General features: G+C 42.1%; 1 protein-coding gene across 2 annotated transcripts in view; it reads left to right on the forward strand.

Annotated features, from left to right (window-relative positions):
• The window catches only part of LOC142905952 (fructosamine-3-kinase-like), a 51,633-nt gene extending 41,899 nt beyond the window's left edge, over positions 1–9,734 (forward strand). Inside the window, exon 6 of one of the 2 annotated variants that reach the window (XR_012929981.1) lies at positions 4,517–6,803. The gene's annotated coding sequence lies outside the window, so the exon portion shown is untranslated. Of the gene's footprint in view, positions 1–4,516; positions 6,804–8,684 lie in introns of those variants that run through there. The other variant, XR_012929978.1, reaches the window with a different exon arrangement.
• Positions 9,735–9,974: the final 240 nt, after the last annotated feature.

The raw sequence follows: 9,974 nt of genomic DNA on the forward strand, positions 1-9,974 counted from the left end.
TTCGTGACTGCAAGGATCCATACTCTTTGGTTCTATTCGGTAAAGTCACGTAGTTAAATAATAAAACAACAAAAATCACGACGTTTCAGCCACAACACAAGCGGCCTTCATCAGGTGAAGGAACCAGGCTGTCTCGAGGACAGCGCTGGAGTGAAACACAGCCACGCTCAGACCGCGACCGTTAAGCTGTGTGCGAGGAAACAAGGTGCCTTGACAAAGGAATTAGCATAAAAATTAGCATTTGATTGGCCGACTTAGCATGATGAACGGTGTAGAGGTGGTGTACATGCGGGTGCACATGCCGGTTGGTGCGGATTGGAATCACATAGACAACATGACTGCTTCTTCTGCTGATTCACTGTCAGTCAAATGTAAAGCTAACCTGATTTCTAAATTCAACCAGCTATTAAAGAAGAACCCAGTTCCACATATAACAAAACTCGACGTCAACAAAATCGTCATTAATCAGAGTAGCACGCCGATTTCGTACAATCTGAAAACAGTACTGGCTAGGGGACTGAATTTTGCTGTCACCCCAAAACATACCAGTAGATGATATCATCTCTCAGGTCGATGTAGCCCTCAAAGGCGTGGGACACATCCAAGCAGACGTTGCGAGAGCTGAAATAGCCCCTATTCTTAAGATTGCTAAGAAACCCATTAGTAACATCAGCAAAAATGAACGCTCTGAACTCGCGAATTTAAAAAAAAAACAGAAGTGATATAGTCATCCTCTCAGCCGATAAAGGCAATGCTACTGTAATTATGGATAAAGATTCATACAACAACAAAATCCAGAATCTGCTCAACGATGGAAGTTACTCAAAAATTAAAAATGACCCTACCAATAGCCTAGCGATAAAAACCAACAAGATCATCACAAGTTCGACCTCCCTAATCGACCCAACTAAACGTCCCTCCCTAAAACCTTCTGCTGCAAGACTCCGTAGATTCTATGGTCTTCCCAAGATCCATAAAGAAGGCTCCTACTACGACCCATCGTATCCACGATCAACTCCCCTACCTATAGACTAGCCCGTTTTCTGTCATATTCATTGCTGCCTTTCACTGACAAGACCACCTCAGCAGTACTTAACTCAGCCCAATTGGTCTCTATGGTCAAAGACGTTGTACTGTCCCCTGACGATATCCTTGTCAGCTTCGATGTGGTCTCTTTGTTCACCAAGGTCCCAGTACCTGATACCATTGAAATAATTGAAAATTTGGTCCAACATGGACTAGACGCCGATACACCTGCACTGGTTAGGCACTGCCTCAACAATACCTACTTTACTTGGAATGGCTCCTTCTACAAACAAAATGAGGGTACCCCCATGGGGTCCCCCTTGTCACCAGTGATAGCCAATATTTTCATGGAGAAATTTGAATCAGACACCATCCAGACTTCCACCCTCAGACCTTCCCAGGGGAAGAGATATGTGGATGACACTTTCGTCATTTGGCCACATAGCCTCCCAGCTTTGAACCTTTTCCTACACCACATCAATTCCAGACATCCCGCCATCAAATTCACCATGGAAGTGGAGAAAGATGGCAAGCTTCCATTCTTAGATGTTCTGTTTGAGAGGAGACCTGATGGCTCATTGGGGCATTCTGTCTACAGGAAACCCACCCACACAGATTCCTACTTGAAACCTGATTCCCACCACCACCCAGCCCAAAAGAATTATCTCATCAAAACTTTATACCATTGGGTTCATTGCATTTCGGACCAACACAACCTGACCAGTGAATTAAAACATGTACACCTGGCCCTCAAAAGGAATGGTTACTCTGACCGTACCATCCGCCAAGCTGTCTCTCCCTCCATACAGAAACAACCACTTGATAAAATTTTGATTTAAAGCTTTCGTGACTGCAGTAATTCATATTCTTAGTTTTTTCGGTAAAGTCACGTTGAAGAGAAACAACAAAATAACAAAATATATATAAAACAATAAAAAATTCTCACGACGTTTCGACCATAACTCAAACGGCCATCATCAGGTGTGTCGGTTTGCATAAATTTATTTTGAAAACGGCATATTTATTTATATATATAAAAAAATAACGTTTGCGTCACGCGCAACGATTGGCAGTTTGCCCAGGACTAGTCCATCTATTTTTTGAAAAGAGGAGGGGGGAGACGAAATTTGTTTTTATGTATGCTGTCTGAAAGCCACTGTAAGCGTGAACAATCAATCAAGAAGTGAAATGATTTATCAAATCTTTCCAATGATTGCTAAGATAGAATCCATCTTCTCGGTTGAAATTGTCTCTGTGTTTGTATATGTGGATAGCCTCATGAACGAATCTCTCATGGAAGCCAGATGGCTTACAAAGAACCTCCGTCTTGGAAAAGTCAATGGCATGTGAGCCTACTGAATTAGAACAATGATCTGCTACGGCCGAGGTGTTGGTCCTACCGTGTTTAAGGTCTGCTTTATGTTCACGAATGCGGTCCGAGATATGGCGTTTGGTTTCTCCAATGTAACTACTACCACAGAGGCAACTTAGTTTGTAGACACCAGGGTATTGTATGTCCGGAATCACATCTTTTACAGACGGAACCAGATCACGGATTTTATGTAATGTGTTGAAACGGACCTGGATCTTGTGTTTATTCAAGATTTTGGAGATCTTTTTTGTGATCCCAGCAATGTAGGGTAAAGTGATGGTTTTGAAAGGCTCCTCAAGAGGGTTCTTCTTCATGGTTTGAGTGATAGCTTTGCGGATTGTATAGTCGGAGTAACCATTAGCCCTAAGAGCTTGGTGTACGTGCTTGAGTTCACTGCTTATGTGTTCCTGGTCGGATATGCATTGGGCTCTATGATACAGAGTCTTGATGAGAGAATTCTTCTGTGATGGATGGTGGTGGGAATCCAGTTTCAGATAAGTATCCGTATGGGTAGCTTTCCTGTAGACAGAGTGGCTCATTGAACCATCAGGTCTCTTTTTAATTAGGACATCCAAAAAAGGTATCTTGCCATCTATTGCCATTGACTTTTCCAAGACGGAGGTTCTTTGTAAGCCATCTGGCTTCCATGAGAGATTCGTTCATGAGGCTATCCACATATACAAACACAGAGACAATTTTAACCGAGAAGATGGATTCTATCTTAGCAATCATTGGAAAGATTTGATAAATCATTTCACTTCTTGATTGATTGTTCACGCTTACAGTGGCTTTCAGACAGCATACATAAAAACAAATTTCGTCTCCCCCCTCCTCTTTTCAAAAAATAGATGGACTAGTCCTGGGCAAACTGCCAATCGTTGCGCGTGACGCAAACGTTATTTTTTTATATATATATAAATAAATAAATATGCCGTTTTCAAAATAAATTTATGCAAACCGACACACCTGATGATAACCGTTTGAGTTATGGTCGAAACGTCGTGAGAATTTTTTATTGTTTTATATATATTTTGTTATTTTGTTGTTTCTCTTCAACGTGACTTTACCGAAAAAACTAAGAATATGAACCACTTGATACTCCGGTCAAAACCATCACACTTCCATATATAGCAGGCGTTACTAAAAAGATTTCCAAAATTCTAAACAAACACAAGATCCAGGTCCGGCTCAATACAGTACACAAAATTCGTGATCTGATCCCATCCGTGAAGGATGTCATTCCTGATTTACAGTACCCCGGGGTTTACAAATTGAGTTGTACCTGCGGTGATTGCTACATCGGTGAGACAAAGCGACATGTCTCTGACCGAATTCGCGAGCACAAATCAGATTTGAAACACGGCAAAACGAATTCTTCTGCCGTGGCTGATCACTGTTACAACGCTGTAGGGGATCACGATATAATTTTCTCCGATACCAAGGTTTTTTGCAAACCCACGGGCTTTTATCAGAGATTTGTTCATGAAGCAATTCAGATCTACAAACACAGACACAATTTCAACCGAGAGGATGGTTTCAAATTAAGCAACCATTGGAAAGATGTTCTAAATCGAACTAAACATTAAACTAATTTCAATGGTACAGTATATTTTTTCAAGTAGTGGTACCCCAAACTTTCGCAGCTCTTAGAAATTCCCCCTTTTCACACCATCAATAGGTAAACTCCCTCTCCCCCCTTCCCCCCCCCCCCCCCCCCCCGCGCCAAACTGCAAGTCCACCGGCACGTACACCACCTCTTTCCTAAAATCCGCCAATCAAATGCTAATTTTTATGCTAATTTCTTTATCAGAACACCTTGTTTGCTCGCACACAGGTCCGATGTCTGAGCGTGGTTGTGTTTCGCTAAATTCTCCTGTTTGATGAGTACTAGGTGCCTCGGTGAATGTATATGCTCTAACTTTAACATAGCTATTTCTGTGACCAGTTACAAGCTAATCACTCAGCTATTTCAATGCTAAATTCGATGCTAATTCCTTTGTCAAGGGGTACCTCTGCGGATGTGTATACTTTAACTTAGCTATTTCAATGAGCCATTTCAATGCTAAATTATATGCTAATTCCTTTGTCAAGGCGCTTGGTCTTTTTCTTCTCACACAGCTTAAAGGTCGTGCTCTAAGCGTGGCTTCTTCCACTCCAGCGCTGTCCTCCAGACAGTCTCTTCTCTTCACCTGATGAAGGCCGCTTGTGTTGTGGCCGAAACGTCGTGATTTTTTGTTATTTTATTTTCACCTACGTGACTTTACCCAATAGAACCAAAGAGTATGGATCCTAGCAGTCACGAAAGCTTTAAATCTAGAATTATGAGGCTCGTTTACCCAGGAAAGCCTCACTGCAGGCGCGACACGTCCATGTAGGCTATCTAGGCGGTCGTCTAGGGCGTAAAGTTAAGTGGGGTGCCAAATTCGAGGAAAAAAAACCTGTAATTAATTTCTCAACATTTCTGACAATTGATTAATTGGACAGACGGACGGACAAACCGATCAATTATACCTCTTTAAATAAATAAATAATATTGGACGGAAAATAGGGGCAAAATGTTTCCCAGTTTACTAAAAAACTCAGCCTCGATCTGCCCCTGGGGTTTGGGGGGCGCCGATTGCTGGCAGCAGCGGGTCCAGGGCCGCCGCTGCCTCACTGAGTGAGCCTCGTGGCTCTTTTTCAGGAGGGTCCTGCCAGTTTTCACAGTAGGGGGTGGCTATGTATAATCCCAATTGAGTAATGTGTACTTTATATCAGAATACATTACAGTACACTATACCATTTTGCGTGAAAACTCGGACCCATTATCTTGAAGTTATCGGGGGTAGGGCGTCTTTGCTTATTAGCATCTTTAGTATCTTGCGATTCACCAACGATGGTTGGGGCAAGCCTGACTGCTGATGAGACACTGAATGTCGAAGCGAGCCCATAGCTTGCTTTGTATTGAACTAATACTGCTGACATTATGCACTCCAAGTTTTTGGCTCTTATGAAACATTTTTTTTATTTTCCATCTACGTGACTTTACCGAAAGAACCAAATAATATGAATTCCTGCAGTCAAAGAAAGTTTGAAGTCACTGATGCAAGTGTTTGATGATGTACATATGTGCTCAGAATCATTAGCCATACTTGACTGTTATAGAGCACAAAACTGTCATTACCCGCTAGATGGCAGTCAAATTATGCGGATGTAATTCCGGCTATGCACGACAGATAGACAGACAAATAATCCCTGGTGGGCAGTGTGGAATCTCTTATGGGTTCTTTCGGTAAAGTCACGTAGAATGGAGATAAAATAATACAAATAATAGCAGAATAAAATTCTCACGACGTTTCGGCCACAACACAAGTAGCCTTCCTCAGGTGAAGAAACAGGACTGTCCGGAAGACAGCGCTTGAGTGAACCCTGCCAAGCTTGGAAGCGTCTTTTAAGCTGTGTGGGAGGAACAGAGCGTCTTGACAAAGGAGTTTACATATGAATTAGCATGTAACTGGGGAATTAGCATGATGTTGGTGTGATGGATGAGCACCACGGAGAGCGACGAGTTTTGTTCAGACGGACGAGTCCATCTATGTACGGAACGGAGGAGGGGGGGAGAGGAGTTTACATATCAACAGTAAATTAGCATGTAACTGGGGGATTAGCATGATGTTAGTATGAGGGATTAACACCACAGAGAGCGACGAGCTTTGTTCAGACGGACGAGTCTATCTATGTTCGGAACGGAGGAGGGGGGGGAAGAGGGGGAAACAGCCACGGTGCGCTGCTCTGTCCTGTGTTGCGTTATAACTATGCTACAAACTAGACTACTATACATTACAATATTATACCTTCCAATCTAAACTACATTGTATGATATCGTATACATAGACAAACCCCACCCTTGAATTATACAATGCGTTACTATACACTACCCTATACTTTAGACTATAAAATATTAGACTTGTAGTATTACACTATGTATTATTCTACTAACCCTACTGTATACCACACTGCTGTATATTCACTATACAATTACGGTACTATATATTGCCTTATCAATTATATTTAACATTACACTGTTATACTATTTATTATTATACAAAATGCTATAAACTAAACTATTGACCGTCGTGTGAAAGGTACTAAGAGGCAATGCCAGCAAATGGATTGCAGTCTGAAAGTCACCGTAAAATACAATCAATAAAAAACCGAAATGGTTTATAACGTCTTTCCAATGGTTACTAAGCCGGAATCCATCTTCTCGGTTGAAATTGTCTCTGTGTTTGTATATGTGGATAGCCTCATGAACGTATCTCTCATGGTAGCCAGGTGGCTTGCAGAGAACCTCCGTCTTGGAGAAGTCAATGTCATGTGAGCCCACTGAATAATAAAAGTTATCTGCCACGGCTGAGGTGTTCGTCCTACCGTGTTTCAAGTCTGCTTTATGTTCACGGATGCGGTCTGAGATATGTCGTTTGGTTTCTCCAATGTAGCTGCTACCACAGAGGCAACTTAGTTTGTAGACGCCCGGGTACTGTATGTCTGGAACACATCTTTTACAGACGGAACCAGATCACGGATTTTATGTACTGTGTTGAATCGGACCTGGATCTTGTGTTTATTCAGGATTTTGGAGATATTTTTTGTGACCCCCGCAATGTAGGGTAAGGTGATGGTTTTGAATGGCTCGTCAAGAGGATCCTACTTCATGGTTGGAGTGATGGTTTTGCGGATTGTGTAGTCGGAGTAACTTTTAGCCTTGAGAGCTTGGTGTACGTGCTTGAGTTCACTGGCAATGTGTTCCTGGTCGGAAATGCATTGGGCTCTATGGTATAGAGTCTTGATGAGGGAATTCTTCTGGGATGGATGGTGGTGGGAATCCGGTTTTAAGTGAGCATCCATATGGGTAGCTTTCCTGTAGACAGAGTGGCTCATTGAACCATCAGGTCTCCTTTTAATTAGGACATCTAAAAAGGGTAGCTTGCCATCTTTTTCGTGTGTGGAACCTGTTGTTCCTACCTGTATAATCTCCAGTCATAACCCCCACCATTAAGCCCAAATGCAGATACTTACCCCACACTGCAACCCCTAATCCAGATGTGCATGTACATAAACAGCCCAGAATTTATCAATCCACTGCTGGATGAGGGCCTCCCAAAGTCTTGCAGGTCGTGAGGTATATATGACCATACTTCACAACGCTGGTCAGTAGTGCGTTGGTGCAGATGGAGGGGGGGGGGACTGCAGAACAACAATGGATTTTTCTGCACTGTCCTTTCCTGCTCACGCTGGCTACGGCACCGTCTTTGTGCGTGCTGGCAATTAATCAGTCATACATCCAGGCTACAGTATATCCACGCTCAACTCTGCCGAGCTTCTAAGGCCTAGCGAAATCGAGCACATACCGGGTGATTTAGATATAGGTCATCCAATCTATTCGCCTAAGATACATCTCTCATCATAACCCCTATTCCACAACGAGCCATTGGAGTTCCGCCACCGCCACTTAGTGGCGAACGGCGGTTGTTGTTGATGTACGTCACTTATCTTGTCTGAAGCACTCCGATAAGCCTGGGCGAAAAGGGCACTCTATTAATAAGAATAATTGTTATTATGAATATAAATATCACTACACTTACTTTGAGGATGGGACGCATCGCATCTGTAATACACACTTTAATATGACATTACTCAGACCAATCTGATTAATCTTTCTGTTATTTCTTCCCCCAAACATATTTAACTATCATGAGATTAATAATCCATTCAGAACGCTCACAGAGCAGAATAACGTCATCACCATCGCCTCGTGTTACAAAATATCCCTCGGAAGGAGATACCACGACTGTATCTGATGTCATTGGAAAGATTTGATAAACCATTTCAGGTCTTAATTGATTGTTCACGCTTACAGTGGCTTTCAGACAGCATACATTAATTTTTCGTCTCCCCCCTCCTCTTTTCAGAACATAGATGGACTAGTCCTTCTAAATAAACTGCCAAATCGCTGCGCGTGGCGCTGACGTTTTTAAAATAAATAAATAAATACATCGTTTAAAAATAAATTTATGCAAACCGACACACCTGATGACGACCGTTTGTGTTATGGTCGAAACGTCGTGAGAATTTTTATTGTTTTATATATATTTTATTATTTTATTGTTTCCCTTCAACGTGACTTTACCGAAAGAGCTAAGAATATGTATCTGATATATCAAGTAGCCATTTTATCCACACCATAAATAGGTTGACACAACAGTTGCTTCATTTGTCTAAATGTTTTTTTTACGCATCCCATCAGACACGTGACCTTCTGCGACTGCACAACCCACAGCATTGTAAGTTCAACACAAGCAGCCTCTGGAGCGTTTTCGACATGCAGTGTCTCATCAGCAGAGCCAACATCGCTTGAAGCAATGGTGGTAAACTGCCAAATGTGTAGAGGCGAGGACCCTCTCTGTTCGATATGGGTACTAATTGAACGCATAATTGTATACAGTAATACATATAACACAATAATTATGTTTTTATTGTGGAGATTACAAGTCAAAAAATTAAGAAGCTTCGTTTCATATATCTGTCCCTCTGCATAACAATTTAAACGTTTAGTTTTACACATCGCTTAAGTATCACGACCATCTAGGAATTTAATAATTGCAGCAACTTTGGTTCAATACAAGCAAACTCTGGACCGGTTTTGGCAATGTCTCAATCAGCACACGAGGAGGCAGCATCTTCACACGCACCCTGCTGGAGAATTTTTTTTTGTCATGTAACAGTCAAAAATTATATTTATAATGCTCAGAGATGGGATTTAACCGTACCAAGTGTAAAACATGAACGTAACACAATGAGGCTTAGTTTGTATCCTTTTTTCGAGCGGGATGAGATCATCCTGCTCACTGCCCTGATTCACACTCATGATCGCAGCAGTACTGGCTGAGTTCTCGGGACCCATCAACTATTTTCAACCTATAAACGATGTTTGATTTTACCAGGTAAGGCCCACTGAGCTATGTAGCTCTTTTTCAGAAGTGACCTGGTCCCAAACAATAATTCGACAAAGTGGCTTATCACGTGGAAATTTTGAGCGGCTAAATACTCTAAACACGCGCTTGTAAATGTGGAGAGAGAAAAAAAAACGGAGGAATTGGAGAAAAGTCCATGCAACCACGGGGAGAGAGACACTAAAATTCCAAAAAAATACATGCATCAGGATCGGGGTCAAACCCACGACCTCCTGCATTACCAGGCGAGGAAGTTAACATCTCACCACTGTGGACCTCTGAACCACTCGGTCACCTCTCCAGTCTGATAGTGTGAATCTAAATAAATTGTGGTGATAAATGGAGACATTGTGTCTGCTTGTCTCTGTCGTAATTTTCTTAATTCATGAATTCACACTGACAACAACGAGAAAGGACGCACGGTGATGCTGTCAGCGACGTAGATGTGTCTTGATGCGACGCAAATCAATCAAGCGGCGGTGTTAATCATCACGTTACCACGTATTTGCTAAACGACGTAAAAAGGGGGAAGACATACATCGGGGTATTACTCTACGAGCATTATTGTCTTGACTATAAAGTTG

This window comes from Petromyzon marinus, chromosome 59 (genome assembly GCF_048934315.1).
Source record: "Petromyzon marinus isolate PM22_M1 ecotype Great Lakes invasive population chromosome 59, UKy_Petmar_22M1.pri1.0, whole genome shotgun sequence".
NCBI lineage: Eukaryota > Metazoa > Chordata > Hyperoartia > Petromyzontiformes > Petromyzontidae > Petromyzon > Petromyzon marinus.